Source organism: Schistocerca americana, chromosome 3, assembly GCF_021461395.2.
Source record: "Schistocerca americana isolate TAMUIC-IGC-003095 chromosome 3, iqSchAmer2.1, whole genome shotgun sequence".
NCBI classification, from domain to species: Eukaryota; Metazoa; Arthropoda; class Insecta; order Orthoptera; family Acrididae; genus Schistocerca; species Schistocerca americana.
Genome location: NC_060121.1, coordinates 539,458,682 through 539,481,109, shown reverse-complemented (window position 1 = coordinate 539,481,109; position 22,428 = coordinate 539,458,682). Strand labels below are relative to the sequence as shown.

At 39.6% G+C, this 22,428-nt stretch overlaps 1 protein-coding gene across 2 annotated transcripts in view; it reads right to left on the bottom strand.

The window, feature by feature from the left end:
• The window catches only part of LOC124605327 (1-phosphatidylinositol 3-phosphate 5-kinase), a 364,356-nt gene that overhangs the window by 263,742 nt on the left and 78,186 nt on the right, over window positions 1–22,428 (bottom strand). The window lies entirely within an intron of this gene.

Sequence of the window (22,428 nt, the reverse complement as noted above, 5' to 3'; positions counted from 1 at the left end):
TGTATGTGTGTTTTTCATATTTTTTATTATTTTAATTACTCAATCCAATGACAGATTATGATGCAAATCAAAGATCCCGTTTTCTCAGAGCAATCATTCAAAGTGTTTACCAACTTTATTAATCTTAAATAATATGCTGCTGAAAGGAAAGGATTTAGTAAAAGTCCGATACTACTGATTCATTTATAGTCAGTGCCAACAATAGTTAAAAAAGAATATTTTTGCAATCACATTGTGTAGCAGTGTTTTGTAATTTTTAATCATAGTCAGTGCCAACAATATTTAAGAAAGAATATTTTTGCAATCACATTGTGTAGCAGTGTTTTGTAACTTTTAATCAAACGATTTCAATTCTGACTGCAAGAAATATTTAAATGACTGTTACCTTCACATTTTGCTTCTGCTTTCATAGGTAAATGAAAGGCGGATGCATGTTTCTTTCTTTTATATGATGCCTTCCCCGTATAACCAGTACATGTGTGAGGCAGAGATCACATACATCTGCTCCAAGGACACCAAGCATGAATTGACATGTTGTTGCCGATGTATAATATACAAACTAATTTGACAGTTTGGTCAATTACCTGTGAAGCAAATCTCCTTCACTTTTTACTTGTTATATGTTCTTTTCATTCTGTAGCCATTTAATTGCACTTTATTTCCAAAAGTATGCTTTTTTATAACTAATTTCTACTTGTATTTGATAGCTCGTCATTTGCTACTGCCTCCAAAGCTTTCCATTTTCTTTTCCCTAAAATATTTCATATCATTCCAGTACTGGTTTTGCCTTTTCATTGAGTGTTTTGATGCTGTTTCTACAGTTCCTGACTCTCTCTCTCTCTCTCTCTCTCTCTCTCTCTCTCTCTCTCTCTCTCTCTCTCTCTTTTTCATTTATCAAATATTGTATTGATACATAAAGACAACATGAAAAGTTCTCAAATGGCAGTGGGGAAAAAAAAGGAAGTTACACGTCTTTTTTTTATGTAATACTGTTTTAGGTCAGTGCATTTGGACCAATGTTTTTTCTAGTGAGCAGGTCCCATAACGTAAATGAACTATGGAAAGTCTTAAACAATACCAGTCTGTAGCTGTCATAATCTCTTCACTGGACACGAAGTGTTTTTCCAAGCACAAATTTCTTTAGAAATGAGAAGATGTGGAGTTTATAGAATGCCAAGTCTCATAAACTGAGTGGATATTCCATCAGTTCACATTTCAAATCCTTCAGTTTCCTGTTGCTGAAGCTTCTTTGTGGACAGATACGCTATCCTGATGACAGACAAACCCGAAACCAATTGCGGTTCGCTGTATGCCATCAACAATTTATTTCTGTACACCATCAACAACAGATGAATTTTCCTTTTATGATCAAGGCCTCTTCCCACATCATTTTTCATACACTTATTCCACAAGACTTGCTTAGTATTTCCCAGTTATCACTACACCCTTTGCAAGGTAGTCAAGAAGAAGACTCCTACAAAGCATCAGCATGAAACAACACGGTTTTATTTCTGGATCACTAGCTTTTACATGGTTTTTATAGTTTTATTTCTTGCATGATGTAGCATCACCACATCTTGTCCATAGTAATAAAACTACACCAAAAAAAGTGCATTGTTTTTTAAACAGGGCAGCATTTACTGAGAAATTTGTTTTAGTATTTGTTTACAGGCAGGATTCAACAATTATGGCACACACTGTGAACAAACCATTCTGATATCACATCTTTAATTTTAAAAGACACACTGATATGTCTATGGCACTGGCAATTTCATACATCTTTAACTACTGTTCATCCAATACCATGTTATATACTTTCTCTATGTTTATACTTGTGAGAACCATCATGTGAATCACCATCAAAAACTGTTCGGCTACATTTGCAATCAGCTGCCGACTTCCTAAATATTGAAGATGATGATATAGTCCTACTCTTTTCCCACTCTTGCCCTACTATGGCTGGAACAACATCTTCGGTGCAATTTCATTAAGATATCTAAAACACTTACATCTTACTCCCACCTCTGAAAATTTCCACCCATGAAAGATCCAATTACTCCCATCTAACTTCCAATCAAACCATCATAATTACCAGATCCTGATTACTGAGCTACTATATCTTACAACCTCCTACTGAACATGGTTTCCAGGCTCCCAACATTGTCATCATCCTATATTATGAAAATCATACCTTTCTAAAGTTTCAGTCCTCGCAAAAAACCTCACCCTCATTCTCCATCCCAGATTTATCAATGCTTAACTGTTGAATTTGTTAATGCAGTGGTATCTTTTATTAGTTCTTTTTAGTGGAAGCATTTCTTCACAATACACCCTAATGACCACAATAAATTAGAAGCAAACAATGAACATTATTTTTAAAAAATGCAAATTTCTTCCAAGCATGATCCTGCCACCCTACCATGCAGTCATTCCCTTGGTAGCTAGAGAAACTTTCCTTCCTTAAATTGCTTTAAAATGAGCCCCAATTATGGTTATGAAACAGATGAGTATTCAGGACTTTCAAACCCAACCTTTAACTTATCATTCTTAGTACTCCAACACAATGAAGGATGGAAGATAAAGGTTTGATGTTCCATCAACAATGTGGTAACTACAGGTGAAGCACAACCTCATATATGAGAAGGCTGGGGAGAAAATCAGCTATGCCCTTTCTGAGGAACCATCCCTGCATTCACATTAAGTGACTCCTGGGAAATCATAGAAAACTTAAATCAGGGTGACTGTAAGGAGATGTGAACCACCATTCTTCCGATTATTTGCCCAATGTCTGACCACTGCACCATCTTGCTCCCTCCCATCACTGACCATGGATGGCAGTTACTATGGGGCTATGAATCTCCACCAGTTTTTTATACATACATATTACCAAAATAAATCTATCTCAAGAGTCAAATACGGCCTCCAACAGCGACTGACTCCATTAGGTCAGTTACTTCAAACCTATGTCTTATATTGGATTGCATGTTACCTGTTGCCAATTTTGTGTAAATCAAAGAATATTGTACAATAGGGGCCAACCAAATGAGGCAATGCAGTAGATATGACACTGACCTCATATTCAGGAGTTTCCTCTGGCCAGCCATCTGATCTAAGTTTTCCTAAGTCATTTCAGGCAACTGCTGGTATGGTTCCTTTAGGCTACAGCCACCCACCTGATCTATTCTCATAAAAACATACATACTATGTGTATGCATATTTTGAACCATTTATTTTCATTGTATTGGGATGACAAATCCTATATCACTGTGACATGATACCTGGATGAATAAACACATCAAATCAAATCTGTTAGCATAACCTGATTCCCTCCTCATACAAGCACTGCCCACTTGCCCTAGCCGACTCCAAAAATACCCTCCTTTCACCTGCTTCTAAAGCTTCCACAAACCGGCCACCACCCTACATCCAATTTTCCTAGGTTCAAAACACTTATCACTTCTTTAACTACCTATCCACAATTCCTGTCTATTACTAAACACCTTGCTTATCACTGTGGATGCTATGTCTCTGAACACCAGCACCTCCCATACCAAAGACATAGCTGCCATACAACATTATCTTTTCCAAAGTCCCTCCAGCAACAAAACCAACACTTCCTTTCGGAAAACCACATTTTGACCAATAGTTGTTTCTCATTTGAAGGCTATGACTACAAAGAAATCCACTGAATTAATTGGCATTTTTCTATGACAGACTATTTGTGGTCCACTTAGAGAAACCCTTCCTATCCACTCAACACTCTAATCTCATGTCTGGTTGAAATTCACATCTGACATCTTCATAATCTGGAACCATGACAAGCAAAACCCTCAGTGTTTTGTTCCAGGAGCTCAACAGCCACTCCAAAATCAACTTCACTTGTTCTTTCTCAACTTAAGAGCCACCTTCTTGAATGTAAATTTTTGACACTTCTATATAAGCTTCTGTCTGTATACAGCAAACGAAACTCTAACAGTAGCCCCACTTTGATGGTAGTCACCTGTATCATGGTGAAAGTACCTCCCCTCCTGACTTAGCACCAGTGAGTACTGCATCAGCATTAGTTAATTAAATGTGCTAATAATCTTGGCAGACAATATACTGTCCACGTCCAGAAAACAGTTTCTCAAGACATTTCTTATCGTGACACCAGAAAACTTGATACCAGTGTGAAGCAGCAACTGAGTCAACTCTCCCAATTACTTAGTACTGAGGCCCTAAAAACCTTCGCCATATCTGATGGCAGGGCTACAGCCACCTCTTGTGTGGTAAGATGAGAGATGTTCTACACAAAATCCATCACTTATTCTCAAAAGTTTTAATCTGTTGCACAACTAACTTTTGTAATTTTATGTTTCTTCCCCATGCCACCCTTCCTGTCTTCCACCTCATGATACAATCCTCTGGATTACCCAATTCCTGTTATCAACTAAACATCTGTCAACATATAAAAACAAAGATGAGGTGACTTACCGAACAAAAGCGCTGGCAGGTCGATAGATACACAAACAAACACAAACATACACACAAAATTCAAGCTTTCGCAACAAACTGTTGCCTCATCAGGAAAGAGGGAAGGAGAGGGGAAGACGAAAGGAAGTGGGTTTTAAGGGCGAGGGTAAGGAGTCATTCAAATCCCGGGAGCGGAAAGACTTACCTTAGGGGGAAAAAAGGACAGGTATACACTAGCACACACGCACATATCCATCCACATATGGATGGATATGTGCGTGTGTGCTAGTGTATACCTGTCCTTTTTTCCCCCTAAGGTAAGTCTTTCCGCTCCCGGGATTGGAATGACTCCTTACCCTCTCCCTTAAAACCCACTCCCTTTCGTCTTCCCCTCTCCTTCCCTCTTTCCTGATGAGGCAACAGTTTGTTGCGAAAGCTTGAATTTTGTGTGTATGTTTGTGTTTGTTTGTGTATCTATCGACCTGCCAGCGCTTTTGTTCGGTAAGTCACCTCATCTTTGTTTTTATATATAATTTTTCCCACGTGGAATGTTTCCTTCCATTATATTGACATCTTTCAACATATATAGATGGCCACTGCAACATGGCAACAAAAACTTTAACCACTCAGTTGCTGAAAATCACATCAGCAATTGCTTTGACAGCTGGTTTGGTAGCACAGTTCACGCCATTTTGATGCTTCTTCCCCTGCACCAGTCCTCTTTAACTGGACAGTTGGAAACAGTATTACGTAACACATTCTTGCAATCATTCTGAGGTGAACTCCTGCTAGTCTCAAACATCAGTTGCCACCTTTTCACTTCTTGCCCTCATCCTTTCCTGTCCTGTTATTTTTCATTACATGCCTCCCCATCCTGACAATGTACACCAATTTTCCCCACATTTTGCTGTCTTACCCCCTCCACATTGCTAGAGACCTTTCCTGTCCACCACATCTGCCTAGGTAGACAACTACTCATAAATAATACTCTGCACTGTTATATATAGCTAGTCATTGTGCATCATTCAGCTGCAGTTGGATAGTTACCTTTCCCTACAACAGTTTATTATACTGATCTTAGATTTCTATTATCAAATGCAACAACATTGTATGCCGTGCCAAACACAAACAACAAAATTATGTTATTTTCAATTAAAGTGTAATAACTGAAATGAGGTGTGATGAGCACACTCTTGTTTAATTATTCTGTGTGTCACATCTAAAAACAGAACCCTCATGGATGTGATGCAAGCTAAGTTACATATCACCAAAGAGATGAAGCTGTTAAATACTAAATCTCTATACTGCAATAGCAATTAACCATGATTACACTCTTATAAACTATTTCCGCTTACATGGGCTGAACATAATATAATCCATCCTTTACTTTGAAGAAAGCTGCTTCTATACCTGTAGCAAATAATGTAACTCGCTTCAGTTTCTCCTGTCATATATGATAAGATATTAATTCATGGGTGCAGGGCAGAATCTGGGTATCCAATGGCAACAATACTTCAATAGGAAATCACATAGCCATTGTCAGGCGACCTGACGAACAGACTGCCACAGGATGAGCATAGTGATGTTATCTACATACCCCCCTCACAATTTCTTCCTTTAGTAGATCTGCAGTGCTTGTATTGTCTGTGAGTCTTGCCATGCAGCATCTCCAGTGCTAGATTCAAGGTTCACAGTCTGGGCACTTTCAATGATCAGTGTATCCAGTAATGTTCTGCTTGCATTAGAAATCTGTTGAAAGTTGCTGATTAGTAAAGCTTTCACCTGTTAATTAATCCAACTGCCAGGTTTCAGGCTTTGCTGAGATTGTAGTCACAATCACAATCCACAGTCACAGATAACACTCCACTTATTTGAATTTCACTTGTTTCTTCTATAGCACATTCCCAATAGCGCAAATCTGTGCCAGAAACCTTATTCAGTTGTAATCCAATTCAAAAAATAGTTACAATGCTCTGCCATCATAAATTTACTTGTTTGTAGTGTACATGATCATCATCTGTGCATACCACCTGCACTTAAGGCACTCAAGCGTATAAAAAAAAGGCACTGGTCTGACGTCTGCTAAGGGTCTGGAGAAAATGATTACAAAATTCGAAAAGACAGGTTCTTTTGAAGTGTAATGAGGAAGGAGGAAAGAAGTTGATCTAACATCTGTCAAAGATGTGGCCACAGCACTCCAGGAGAGGTCAAGCAGTGGTGTGCAAACATGTAGTGCACAGGGAATTGCCTGAACATTGCACATGGCTGTAAGCAAGGCGAATAAAATAATATGAAACATCCTGCATCCTATGAAACATACAAAATCATCCATATTCAGGAGTTGCTTCCGTTTGACTTGCCAGCAAGAGACACATTTGCTCTGGAATTTCTTGCTCACACAGAAGTGGAAAATGAATGGCCATGGAACGGTCTGTGCACCGACAAGACCCATTTCCATCTCCAAGGACATGTCAATAAGCAGTATTGCAGAATGTGGGCAATGGAAAATCCGCATGCATATCAAACGATACCACTTCATTCTGCAAAAGTGACTGTATGGTGTGGGTTGATGGCATTCTTTACACAGGACCGTACTTTTTTGACGAGATGAGTCCTGCAGTTCCTCCTACTTGTACCATCATTGGTAAGTCTTATGTGCATCAATTTCAATCAAACCCTCCCTTCAACAGTGTGGATGTGTGGGTAGGATAATTTTTATGCAAGATGGTGCTCCTCCACACATTGCACAGCCAGTGAAGTGGCTGCTGAAAAACCATTATGGAAATGTTAGAATTATCAGCCATCATTTCCCTACAGCCTGGCCATTCAGATCACCTGATCTTAATCTGTGTGACTTCTGGATGTGGGGTTATCTGAAAGATGTTAGGTTCGGGACAGTTAAAAACCTATGTCATTTTGGTTTTTATGTGGTTTTTGGCCCTTTACAATTAAAAACCAATGTCATTAAAAATCAATATTTCCCACACGATGTGGTATGACCTTGCTGTTGTGGGTTGGTTTACCTAACTAACAGTGCCACAAACTGTTGACTGTTGACCTTGTGCAATCATGCACATTGAATTGTATGGATGGTGTTTTGTGCAACTCAAGCCATAGCTGCCATATTGCAATTCATCTGCCATTTGTACCCTACCCCAGTCACCTTAATATGCTTACAGTGCCATCTATTGGTAATTCTTTCCCCCATGATGTTTCCCTTGTTCAAATCTGAATCTGATGTCATCCTAAGCAGTGGTTCTCTTTCTATGGCATTTTGAAACTGTAACTTTAATTATGGGCACCCTGTATATCTGACTTAAAAATCAGAGTTCTCTAGTTTTGGTCAGTGGACAGGAGGAAAATCTTAATTTGATCTGACTTCAGAATTCATCTGACTTTTCCACATAAGACTGTATGGAAGAAACACAAAGACCTTCAACGTTTCTGTTCTCCAAGGTCAATAATTAGTGTTGAGTGTAGTGCAACCAAATCTGTTATTCTGTGTAGCATTTCCTTAATGAGACTTTCCATTTTTGAGAGGATGTGAGCTCTGAACCACCGTTCTTAGCACCACATCTTCTGCAGCAGATTATTGCAGCTGTCAGCATTCAAATACAAGTCAACGCGTGTCATCTTCCTGTATTTGCTGTGACCCATGGTGCCCTCTATTTCCCCTTCTATTAACACATCTTCTCTCCTATTCCCTTCCACTTCTGCAGTAAAGTGGATTTCAGAAGAGTTTTACAGGGAAATCTATCATTTTTTTAACTTTATGTAGTAGGAATGATACTTTCAGCTGTATTTATATGTCTAATTTTAATTGCAATTGATTTCAATGTTACATCACACACTCTACAGGCTCCTCTATGACACCAGGTGAACAAGTGGATACTGGGTAATCATTATACATCTCACAGAATGTACAAAAAATTGATATATCCTATTTTGAAAATTCCTTCCTGATTATGGTGTCAATGGCAGCAGCACTAGTACTCTATTTCATATCAACAGTTTGGTTGATTTGCTGCCACCTTAGGTGCCAAAAGCAGACAGAAAGGTTCAAAATAGGAGAGATCAAATTTCTGCAGATTCTGTGAGGTGTATAATTACAATACCTGATATCCACATGATTACCTGGTATCATAGAGTGGTGTGAAGATGGCGTAATGTAATGCTAAGATTGACTGCATATAAAATAAGATCAATAAATACAGTTGAAAGTGTCATCCCTACTACATAACGAAACCGTAACAGATGCTGTCCCATGATCTATTGGAAATTGGATTATAGAGATTTCCTCCATATTTTATCTCTCTCATATGGCCAAGTGCAAAGTACATTCCATAACCTTTAGACAGTTGTAATCCATTCCATTAGTGCTGTGTTGCAAGTTCTGCCATTGTAGATTTGCTTAGCTTCATCTATTGGGTGTGCTACCACTGTTCATGGCAGTCTCAGGTCATCTTTGATTCTATTAAGTAGTTCCTGTACTTTAGTTGGGCTAGGAGGAAAACTATCTTAATTCAGTCTCTCTTCACAATTTATTCAGTTTTTCAATATAACACACAACTTTATGAAAAAAGCAAGAGGTATGGCCTTCTCCAATTCCTATGTTGTTTCACAAGGCTGCACAAGGGCCAGGTCTATCACACAGGGTGCATAAAAACACATGCCAGAAACAAGGGGGGGGGGGGGGGGGGGGGGAAGCATTCCTCAGGTTTCCAGTTCCTTGGTGAGACTGTCCATGTAAGAGATGGTGCATCCTCTGAACTATCACTCTGAGCAGCCAGTTGTGTTCCTAATGGTAGCAGTTGTTACCATGCAAATGCAAGTCAGCAAGTATCTTTTTGAAGTATACACTAAGGCCCATGGCGCCACACACTTTCCTTTCTACAAGGATATTCCACAAAGGAAGCTTTGAATACATTTGACTTACATGGTGGAGTTGATGTCACAATATATGAAACTGAGCTGTAAAAGGAATTCGTCCACATTTTGTATTCCATGTGTCGTCAATGTAATGCAAGACGCATGGTTTCCAGCAGGCTGTTTCCAGGACTTCCTCCTCAACACCTTCTCCAATGGACAACTGGTAAAAGCGGACTGCCCATAGCTACTCCTCTGATCTGCCTCTACTATATATAGTCAAAAGTAAATAGGTTACTGTCAGAGCATGTTTGAAGCTGTTGGTAGCTTATAATTCAAATTTTGGCTTATGATTTCCAAAGATTCCTACTGAGGAACCTAAATAAAAAGGGAGACTACATCAAAGCAAACAAGTGTGCTGGAATCCCGCAGCCTGAAATATCTGAGCTTCTTCTATAATGGTTGTCATATTCTCCTATTCTTCCTTAATGTCTGCCATTTCATTTCACTGCCTTTAAAATATATTTCATTTACCTTGGTAATTTGTATATTGAGGTGTCTTATCAGATGTAATTTCCACTGACATTGTTTATTTTCCTTGTGTCTCACAATGTGGTTCTATATTAACTTTGAGTATAACAGAAACTGGTCGTAATTTATATTGGTACATCTATATGCTCTGATATCTTCAGAACTATTGTGTATTGCATAACAAAATCTATTATGTGTTTTTGGCATTTCCATTAACTACATTGTTTCTCCAATATGTTTGCCATTCTTACATTCATGTCACATCCTATTACACGACAGTTATTCATATTTACTTGATATTCAATGTAATGTAAATTATTACAAAATATATGTGCACCTTTTTGTCATCTTTTGTTTGGAGCACATGTTCCAACTGTTATTAACTTCCCTTCTTTATTTTGAATCTTACTATGATTTTCTGTTCCTTATTCTAGTATTGGAAACAACAATTGTTGCCATTTCTTGTTTATTAAAATTGCCACACCTGCTAATGTTCTCCCTTCTTGTTCTATTCACTGTATAATCATCATTATTTCCCTACATTCAATGATCTCCTCTCTCTCTATTTTGTTTTAGTGATCACAATAATATCTATTTTTACACTAATTCTTGAAGTAGGCTTGTCAGACCTCTCATACTGCAGGTTATTAGCAATTGTTCAAATTTCATTCCAAAACATTTGATCTTTTTTTTGTTTCCATTCATTACCCACGGATCTGTCTTATTCAAGGCTTTGTGCAAACATTTCTCAGTAAGATAACATGACACCCAGCCATGTTATGGGCAATACACATAGTAAGCTTGTAAATGGGATTGTCACTTTGCTGGCTCCAAGCTGGCAGGATTCCTCTTTTATGGAATACAGTTTGATTATACCTCTATGATATGGTGTTGGACACACTTTTTCTGGCTTCTCCAGCAACTAAACTAGCCAACCACATCTCAAGAGCCTACTTGCCCTACAATGTTGAGCAAACCTTGGCTCATCTATCAAGATATACCCGGCTTAGGTGATAGTGCTGGTAGCCACACTATCACAGTCACAGCCCTTGGCTTTGTGAAAGTACACAAAGCCTTTTGCCCAGTGAAAGTACACAAACCCTTTTGCCCACTGCTGAAAGTACCTTTGATAACAAGGTCTCTCCAGGGAATTGACAATTTCTCCTCAGAAAATGAGTTTCTATTTCCTTATTTGTCTGCTTGTACAATTTATTTGAAAAGAATGGAAGGAATGTGGTACTCTGTAATTAGAGAATTTTCTTACCTAATTCTTATTTTGTAGATGGGTGTTACCAGGGTGTACTTAAATCAATCAAGGAAATTACAGATGTAGCTCAAGCATATTCCTAATATGTTAGCAAAAGATATTAAACCTCCACTAGAGACGCCATTATGGCCTTGTATTCTCATGCATAAAGGGATCATCCACAGAGCTTCCATCATTGAGCACAACACAGACAAAAGTCTTTCCTTCTGCATATTTATTAGTTCTGTCAATCTAAGATATAATTTTGTCTACCTATATTCCCAATAATGTGCACCATCATGATACACAATGGAAAGCCAAAACATTATGTTTTGCTATCACCATCCTAAGCTGATTCTTCAACCTGCAGGCAGGTGAGGTGGGATGCTGCCATCCAAATTCTGCAGCCAGAGCCAGAAAAGTTCTGAGTAGGCAGGGCGAAAGCATCCACGACAACACTGTGGCGAGTGTGGTAACCACACATTGGGCCCTGACATGTCACCTGAGCCCTATACACGACTGGAAGCAGTGCCTTTTCAAAATAATACCAAGACGAGCAAGTATAAATACTAGCCACCCACTCCTAACAGTATACTGACAGTTGACTGCTGTCTACACTGAGAACACCTCCACACCAGCTATCAACCCAATGTGGGTTATCCAGTCTTATTTACAACTATCCACTGCTTCTGCTACCCACTCATCTGTGACCCATGCCTAGTCCTCATGCCACTGGAGCCGGAACTGGATTTTTCCAGCTGGGGCTTACTCCCATGTGACATCAACCAACTCTCAGGTACTTCCACATGGTCCCTGGTTTGCAGTTCGCACTTTTAAGTCTCCGACACTTGACCCACTGCAAGATACTGGTTGGCCGCAGCCACAGTTAAGGCTAACAGTTAGCCATTCCGCAAAACAAGTCTGCTGCTGCTGCTGCACACCAGATGTTTGCAGGCCTGAAACATTTGCTTGTTCATGCAGGCACTGACACACCTCCTTTCCTATGGCCACCTTTCAGCCTTAGTGTCCTCCCTACCACCTCACACTGCCGCGTGCTTCGTTGGGCATGTGCCATCATCCAGGGTCATCTCACACCTTCAGGGCATTGACTGTATCAATTGCTATATGAATTCTGTGGAACAAACATGTTGTTTTTACCACTGTAGTTATGATTCCATGAAGGCCAAGGAACTGGTTCTTTGTACCTGCTGCTCGACCAGCCAGCCTGCATCATCATCTTGAAGTTTTACAGGATCAATAACACTTGTACCATCATGACTAACAATAACTGTTGTGTCAGAAGTAACCAATTACACTGAACAACACCACCACGAACAGCATACACCATGAGGATGATGATCATGATCATCATCATCATCGTCATCATCAATGTAGTGGGGTGAGTAAAAAATAAATTGTTTGATTTTGACTGTTCCCCACTCAGATACTGTGCAAGGCAGGAAAAGATATATCAGTATTTGTGGATAGCCTGTTTGTAGCCACAAGGCTGGTTTGTCAGGCAGATAAACAGTTGTTGAAAATGGCCAAACTGTGTTTAACAGGGGATGTAAAAATTTATGTCACATACTATGATGACCTGAGAAACGCTCAGAAATTTGATATAATGAGGAGAGGTTTAGTACAATGATATAGAGGACAGAACAGCTGAAGGTATTAACGTGAGCAATTAAATAGGGTGTCAGAGAAACAAGGTGAATCATTCAAGTATCTTGGATAGAATAAGAAAAAATAATGTCAATACCTACGAGTGAACAGGCAGTGACATCACAAATAGAATGCTTCTGCAAAAAGCGAGCAGGTGAAATATTTTTTCCACTAATGTCAGATGTTACTGGGTAGTCATTCAGGGCACATATGACGACACTCATCTAGCACAGTGTAAGATATGTGGGAAAATTAGTCACAGGGAAAGGAACAGTAGGTAAAGTAAAGGACATATTAGAAACAAGCAAAATGAGAATAACCACCCTGAAATGACAATGGGAGCCCAAGGTCTGCCGGGCAGTGCTCATAGTGAATTTTATCATAATTTAAACGTGAGCACAGCCCAAATTTTGCTTGACTGGCATAGTGGATGAAGGGAAACACATGTTTTTATTTGGCACTGATGCACATGTGTCCATGGCAAGTCTGGATCTTATGGGAGAGAGGTGGTTAAAATCTACACTGTATAGTTTATGTGCAGGGAGAGAGGGGAGGTAACGGGTATTTGCTATGTTCAGGTGTGAACAAAGGAATACCAGGAAAATACTGAAGTACAGGTGATGATTACTGCACAATCCTAGGGCTAGATTTCCTTTATAAACATCATTCTAAAATCCACCTTGGACATCCCACAATAAAACACAGTTGCACATTGTTCCATCTGGGAGAAACTGTTGTCAGTGATATATTGCCACAAGGTTCATCTGTCATGAAAGATGAACCAATTAATCTGTGTGCAAGACCACTAAGGATCAATTCGTGAGATAAAGTACCGCATGGTACACGGAAATTACTGCAAAGGAATTTGGGATAAAAAGCTAGCTCTGAATGTGTTAGTTAATTAAAGCATGATGTTTTGCGCTCAACACTATTATACATGCACTGGAAATAAATAGTGAACAGGTAGTGCTTGTCAATACTGGCAATTCTGGGACCAAAGTCCCGAATTTCTCTAAGGGATGGTTGCTCATCAATTTAGATGTTCTATATGAAGATGATTTACATAGCATGATTTTAAACACTAGCCATGAGCAAGCCACCAGTGGAACTACATTATGCAAGAAGGGGAAACATTTAAAAGAAGCTAAAAGAATAGGATGGAGGAATTAATGTTTGAATTTGAGGACCTGTTCAATCCTTGTGGATCTTTACCAGTGACCCTGGAAATGAGTCATTTGTAAACCATAAGCCATAGAGGTAGCCCAATCACCTACAACCAGTGATGGAAGAATTTTCTAACTGGCAATTACAAGAAGGTGTCACTGGAGAAAGTACCAGCCTGTGTGGTGCATCTGTGATGGTACTGCTCGAAAAGGGTTCAGACAGAATGAAAAGTAATAATTTTTCTGATACTACAGGCACCTCAATAGCCATACAATTATAGACGCATATCCTGTCCCAGACATATTGGAAATCCTGGACAATTTGTAGCAACATAGGTATTTTCCACGATAGATCCAAGGCATGGCTATCATCAGTTAAATGGAGCACCAGAGGACCAGCCAAAAATGACATTTATGGTTTCTTGGGGTCACTACCAGTATCGGCATATGGCACATGTGCTGAAAAATGCATCATCCAAGTTTCAATGTTTGTTGGACAAAGTGCAGATGATGTGACTTACCAAACGAAAGCGCTGGCAGGTCGAAAGACACACAAACAAACACAAACATACACACAAAACTCAAGCTTTCGCAACAAACTGTTGCCTCATCAGGAAAGAGGGAAGGAGAGGGAAAGACGAAAGGATGTGGGTTTTAAGGGAGAGGGTAAGGAGTCATTCCAATCCTGGGAGCGGAAAGACTTACCTTAGGGGGAAAAAGGACAGGTATACGCTCGCACACACACACATATCCATCCACACATATACAGACACAAGCAGACATATTTAAAGACAAAGAGTTTTGAAAACCTGTCCCATGCACCCTCCCACCACCACCTACTCCAGTCCTGTAACCCGGAAGGTGTACACGATCAAAGGCAGAGCCATGTGTGAAAGCACCCATGTGATCTACCAACTGACCTGCCTACACTGTGATGCATTCTATGTGGGAATGACCAGCAACAAACTGTCCATTCGCATGAATGGACACAGGCAGACAGTGTTTGCTGGTAATGAGGATCACCCTGTGGCTAAACATGCCTTAGTGCACGGCCAGCACATCTTGGCGCAGTGTTACACCGTCCAGGTTATCTGGATACTTCCCACTAACACCAACCTATCCGAACTCCGGAGATGGGAACTCGCTCTTCAGTATATCCTCTCTTCCCGTTATCCACCAGGCCTCAATCTCTGCTAATTTCAAGTTGCCGCCACTCATACCTCACCTGTCATTCAACAACATCTTTGCCTCTGCACTTCTGCCTCGACTGACATCTCTGCCCAAACTCTTTGTCTTTAAATATGTCTGCTTGTGTCTGTATATGTGTGGATGGACATGTGTGTGTGTGCGCGAGTGTATACCCGTCCTTTTTTCCCCCTAAGGTAAGTCTTTCCGCTCCCGGGATTGGAATGACTCCTTACCCTCTCCCTTAAAACCCACATCCTTTCGTCTTTCCCCTCCTTCCCTCTTTCCTGATGAGGCAACAGTTTGTTGCGAAAGCTTGAATTTTGTGTGTATGTTTGTGTTCGTTTGTGTGTCTGTCGACCTGCCAGCACTTTCATTTGGTAAGTCACATCATCTTTGTTTTTAAATATATTTTTCCTACGGGGAATGTTTCCCTCTATTATAACCATATATATATATATATATATATATATATATATATATATAATGGAAGGAAACAATATATATATATATATATATAATGGAAGGAAACATTCCACGTGGGAAAAATTCCCTCTTTCCTGATGAGGCAACAGTTTGTTGCGAAAGCTTGAATTTTGTGTGTTTGTTTGTGTTTGTTTGTGTGTCTATCGACCTGCCAGCGCTTTTGTTCGGTAAGTCACCTCATAATTATATATATATATATATATATATATATATATATATATATATATATATATATATATGTGTGTGTGTGTGTGTGTGTGTGTGTGTGTGTGATGGTTGAGGGAAGTTTTTAATAGATTAATCACAGCACACCTAACTCTTATTATAAAAACATGTCATCTGCACTGCAGAAAGTAAATTACTTAGGTCATGTAATTAGCCAATATGGGATACAGAAACTGGTGAAAGCTGAATTTTCCAGTGACTCTGACATGAAAAGAGCTACAGTCATTTTTGGAGTTAGTTCACTATTACAGCAAACTTGTACCAAGATTTGAAGAAATAGTACCTCTGACATACTTATTAAAGAAAGGTACATATCAGAATGTGAAAGTGCATTTGAAAAATTGAAGCAGTTGTTGACAACTACTTCAGACTTGGTCTTTCCAATCAAAAAAACATGTTCATATTGTCATATGATACTAGTAATCCTGCATTGGGTTGTGTGTTAAGTCAAAGGATAGAGGAGAAGTAACATCCACTCACCTATGCATCACAGAAGTTAAGCAAAGCAGAGGGGAACTATTCTATCCCAGAATGGAAAATGCTGAGCCTCATACATGGTGAGACATGTTTGCTGCTGTTTGTAAAGGAAAAAGTTTAAGGTAATAATGAATCCACAGCAATGAAGTGGTTATTGAGATTAAAGGATCCACCTAGTATGTTAATGTGTCGGGCACTGAAACTATGCAAATTATCTTTCAAAGTAGTTGATAAAACTGGTAAAAAACAGAGGAATGTGTTGGTGAATTACAGGCAGAACAATGCTAAGCTACTACAGTACTGTGTAGGTCAGTGGGTAATGCTGACAAGCCTAACCCCTCTGCCTCCCCCCCCCCCCCCCCAAAAAAAAAAAAAATAATAATAATAATAATAATAATAATATTCGTCACCCGATATCTGGAACCATATATGGAAATTTAGATGACCTCACCAGTGAACACTAAGCTGCAGCTCCCAATGGAGACAAAAGTCACACATGTCGGACATATATATGTACTCTTTGGGGCCTGCCAAAATCATTGCCAATGGTACTGGCACCACTCCCAGAAATGAGGTGGTGGTGAGGGAGGGGTGGGGAGAGGGGGGGGGGGACGGTGGGGTGGGTGAGGAAGAGGAGGGGGAGCGGGAGATAGTAAGATGGAAAGAAAGGCTGCATGTTCCTGTTTGCATTATGGCCATCATGGAAGTGACAGTGTATAACGATCTTTTTTTTTTCTTTTCTATGAAGGAGTTTGTTGCAGTGTTTTTGATACATTGTTTTGTGAACTAGTGGGTCAAGATTGTTGTTGTGACCAGTTAGTGATTAACTTAGTGGATATTATGTATGTAGTTTACTTAAATTGATTTTTCGTATTAGTAGAGCAATTTACAGATGGTTTTGTTTTTCAAAGAGCATCAGTGTTTGTTTATCTTCAAATATGGTACATATCTGTAGCAAGAAATAAGAAATTATATTATGACCATTATAATAAAAGACAAATACAAGAAAACTAACATTCCAAACATTTAGTACACATTTGTGATCTTGTCACATATTGCATTATGCATTTAAATATAAGTACAATTATTATAATCAATTAATCATCTGCTCACACAGACAACAAAACTGCAGTTTGTCATACAATTAAAGAGTCACAAGTTTGGAGTCGCTAAGGATAGTAGCAATCTGAAACAAGGAACAGTTGACACAAAGTATTCTGAATGGTGCCAATTTTTAACAATCAGAACTTACAGACCAATGGTCAAGTTATCATGAAACTACTAAAGCTCATCTGTTGAGGGCTGATAACATACTAATTTATGTTGATTGCCAGTTACTAATAAATTCAGTAAATATGTGGCATGAGGTGGCACCACACAATGCCAGTATTAGCTCTTGAACAAAGAAGTTTGACAACTACTGGTGTACATTAACATTTTGGTAGGATTAATGGAAATCATTATAGGCTAATGAATGATTAATTCAGTATTTGGGAAAAGTTATACTTTGCTTTTGTGTGTTTTTACAAGGAAAATCATTTATTTGTCTTGATAATGTAGTGAGCTGTGAGTTTGTTTTGTTTTGTTTCATGGTATACCTGAGATGATATTCATTCTGTTGTAAATAATTGTATGTAGGTTTAGGAAGGGCATATCATAATCTGTGCAACACTGCCAAGATTGCAGCAGCTGGAAGGGTGTTGTATAGTGCCCATCCAGGATGGTCCAGACTGCCACAGTGACAAATGAAACGAAATTATTTTTATAAAGGACACGAGTGGAAGGATGCGTATGGGACATCCTTGCATCCAACCCTATTTTCAGGAAAGAGATATACATGGGGTATATACAGTATACAATCCAGCAGTGGTTACTGCAAATTATTATACGCAAGAGCAAAACTGGGGAGCAGAATAGTAGGAGCTGCAAGGAAGCAGTATATTGATAAACAGTATGATGTGTGACAGTTCAGGGCCAACTGTTTGACTACTGGCAACTATAACAAGTGTTCCAATTCTGAACTTCACATATCCACTACTGTACTTGTTTGACAAAAGTTTGGAAATACAATCTGCTAAAAACCTGACCCTTCTGAACAATATCGTGTATTCTAACCTACTCAGTTCTCTGGACAAGACTATAGATCGCAAAAAGTGTGTATTTGTGCTGAGAAAATGTTTCTACGCATGCAACAGTAGTGCATCAGATACCAGCACAAAATCACAGCATGTGTGTTTCAAATTCAAATACCATCTTGCTTTTGGTTCTAGTTTGTGCAGCCTACATTGTGGTACATCTATTAATGGTGGAAAACCAACCACATTTATGGACTCCCTGTCCATCATACACTAGAGTCACTCAACTGGGAGTAAACAGTCATTAAATGTACCAGCCACAGGACAATGTGAACTTGACTCGATTAGTATTAGAACAGTTGGAATGAAATATAGATATATGTAAGAAGAAAGTTATAAACATACATGCAGCAGCCTGCGATTTAGTGGACCAAAGCATCTAAATAGGGCAGGAATGTTACTCCACCGCCATCTCCATAACCTGCAGCCAGGCGAGCCAGCCGGCTGCCTTACAAATTCCATTGCCAAAGCCAGAAATGCAATGAGGCAACACGGTGAAACCCTCTATTACAGCAATGTGGCAATTGTGGTTATCACATGCGGGCTGATCTGTGTGTCATCTCTAGTCCTGCTACTGCCAGGGCCTGAACTGGCAACTTCCACGTGGGGCCTCTGCTGCAAACTGACATGTGTCTCCTGGGCGCCTTCAAAGAATCACTGGTTCACAGTGTTCACCGGAGTGCCTCCCATAGCTGACCCACTACAAGCTACTGGCTAGGCACTTCATTTACACCTAATGGCCTGGTTGGTCCACACATGAGTCTGCCACCACTGTCAGTCTGAAATCTGCATGGCTCATGTAACTAACTGCTCAGACATTGACACATCTCCTTTATTGTGGCCACCTTTTGGTCTGACATCCTTGTTGCCTCCTCACACTGTTGCACACTTCACTGTGCAAGCACTGCCACCCAGGGTCATCATATGTCATTGGGACAATGCCTACATCGGTTGTATGAATTCTACCAAATATACTTCTTGTTGTTACCACTGCAGTTACGATTCCATAATGGCTGAGGAACTGGTTCTTCACAACTGCTGCCCAGTCAATGCTGATCATCTTCATCTTGACATATTATGAGATCAACGATGCTCAGACCATCCTGATCCATGACAATTATAGCCACTTGCTTAATAGCATGTTGGTCCACCTCAAGAACACAATACAAGCAACCATTCTGCATAACATGGACTCAGTGAGAACGTATTAGATTTCTGGAGGTACATGGGGCCAGATGTCTATGCACAGGCCACACAATTCCCATAAATTATGGGCTGGTGGTATGTGGATGCAGAGCTTGCACTCAACAGGGTGCCAGTTGTATTCTATCATGCTCAGATCAAGCAAACTTGATGGTCAGGACATGAACATGAGTTCACTTTTTTGCTCCTGAAACCACTGTAGCACTCTTCTGGCCTTGTGATATAGCAAGTTATCCTGCTGGAAGATGCTATCACTGTTGGGGAAGATATCAAGCATGAAGGAATGCAGCCAGTCTGCAACAATGTTCACATAATCCACAGCTGTTATGGTAGCCTTCAATGACTATCACAGGTCCCATAGAAGCCCCTGTGAATATTCTCATAGTGTAATATTTCCCCCACCAGCCTGCATCTGTGGCACTACTTGTATTTTGAGCAGCAATTCACCTGGATGATAGGACATCTGAATATGATCATTAACCTGGTCTAACAAGAAATGCGTTCCATCTGATCAGGTGAACTGTTTTCATTGATCCACAGTCCAGTCTTGAGATTCTGTGCCCACTGACTGCAGTTATAATAGGTGACGACAGAAGTTATCTGCTACGGACCTTCATGTTCAACAAAGTGTACTGAGCAGTGTGCTCCAAAACACATCCTTCAACCACTTTCCATAGATACTCCAAAGAGTAGTGCATGAATGGGTGATCAGCTTCATTATTTCCGAGATGCTTGTTACCAGGAATCAAGCCATAACTATCTACCCCTTTTCAAAGTCAGTCACATCAGGGGCTTTTCCCCATTTGTGGACCCTATCAGTGCTAGAATGACTCCCCAATTGTCTCTGCTCTGCTTGTATGGTTGGTTGATTTGGGGGAGGGGACCAAACAGTGAAGTCATTGGTCCCCTCAGATTAGGGAAGGGTGGGGAAGGAAGTCGGCCGTGCCCTTTCAAAGGAATCATCCCAGCATTTGCATGAAGTGGTTTAGAGAAATCATGAAAAACCTAAATCAGGATGGCCAGATGCGGGTCTGAACAGTCGTCCTCCAAAATGCAAGTCTAGTGTGCTAACCGTTGCGCCACCTTGCTTGGTACTCTGCTTGTATGCTTTTTTCTTTTTTTTTTTTTTTTTTAACTGCAAAAAGTGTCAGCAATCCCACCAAGCAGCATTTAATCATGCGGTGTGCAATGGTCATAATGTTTTAGCTCATTAATGTAAATCTGGCATTCGACTAATGAAACTGTTGAAGAAAATATCTTCTTGTCATTGGAGCTGTGTTTTCCACGCAGCAGACTTTCAGTCAGCAAAACAGACAGAGTTGCTGTGTGCCTTATCTGGAGAAGATGACAGGTAACTTGCAAATTCACAGTCAAGAATGTTGAATAACACATACACTGCCTGCAAAAAAGTGAAGCACCCAGAAGACATGGTCAGATGCCAATGTCAGTGCACTAACAACATTGGTGGTGTGAAGCCTATAATTAGTGGTAAAAGTAATTACAGTGATATATACTTAACACAGAATAGCTATTACAAGTACTGTATTCAAACTTCAGAAGCATATAAAGATTCCACGAACTACTATGTAAAGGACAGATTCCATGTTATCTTCTTATGATTGCTTGTCTTTTTGATCTTGTAGCTTGGTTCTTGTCTTGTGCTTGTGGCTTTGTATGTCATCTGATATATAGAGGTTCGCTGACTACTCATGTAAGCTGAATTACCATTAAATAATAATTATCAGCAATGAATTTTACAAACTTGTTCTTGCTGTGAAATGGAGACATTTTCCTTTCCTTACCATTTACATAAATATGGCCAATGCTTTGTACTGGTGGAAGCTTGTGTGGTATTTTAATTTAATTCCAAAAGCTTCTTAAAATTATTATTTTTTTCATTGCTCACACTCTACATTCTGAACAACCTGCATTTTAAATTTATTTATGGATTCCAATTTTCAGTTAACACAGCACGGTTATCTTTGATTGTCGAAAATTTAACTTTACATAAAACCACAGTAGCAGAAGCTTGCATTAGCTTTGGCTTGAGCTTGACAAATTGGAATTAAAATAATTTTCAATTTCTTTCGAGTCAGAAAGAAAAATATTTAATATCCATACCAGATATACTGTTTTGTAGCAGTAAAATATATCTATGATCTCAGAATAGTAATTCCTATCATCATGATATTTTCACTTTACATATAGGATATATTTGAAGCACAATTTCCATTACTAAATGTAGGAAGAGAAGTCCTTAATAATAAAAGGTATTTATTCTTGCTTTCCCAATAACTGTTTAGGGAGATACCTTCTCAATTTCCCATAGCAAAATCAGGTACAGTCTAATTTAAATTGGCAACCATTGGCAGACCATTTCAGATTGTAGAGCATTATATACGTAACAGCTGTACAATTTTGTGATTTTTGTGAATTTTCTTTTTCATGCACAACCCATCTGGAAGATAAAAAAAGGTAGTACTTTAGTTGACGATTGACGAGTTTCCTGGAACTGACTACGCCTGGCTGTAAAAGGTAAGGTGATCAATCCTGGAATTTCATATTTCAACACACTGTTTTTCAGAAAGCAAAGAAAGCACTCCGTCTTCAGGTCACAAGTGGCCCATGGGGACCATCCGACCGCCGCGTCATCCTCAACTGAGGATGCAGATAGGAGGGGCGTGTGGTCAGCACACCGCTCTCCCGGCCGTTATGATGGTTTTCTTTGACCGGAGCCGTACTATTCGGTTAAGTAGCTCCTCAGTTGGCATCACGAGGCTGAGTGCACCCCGAA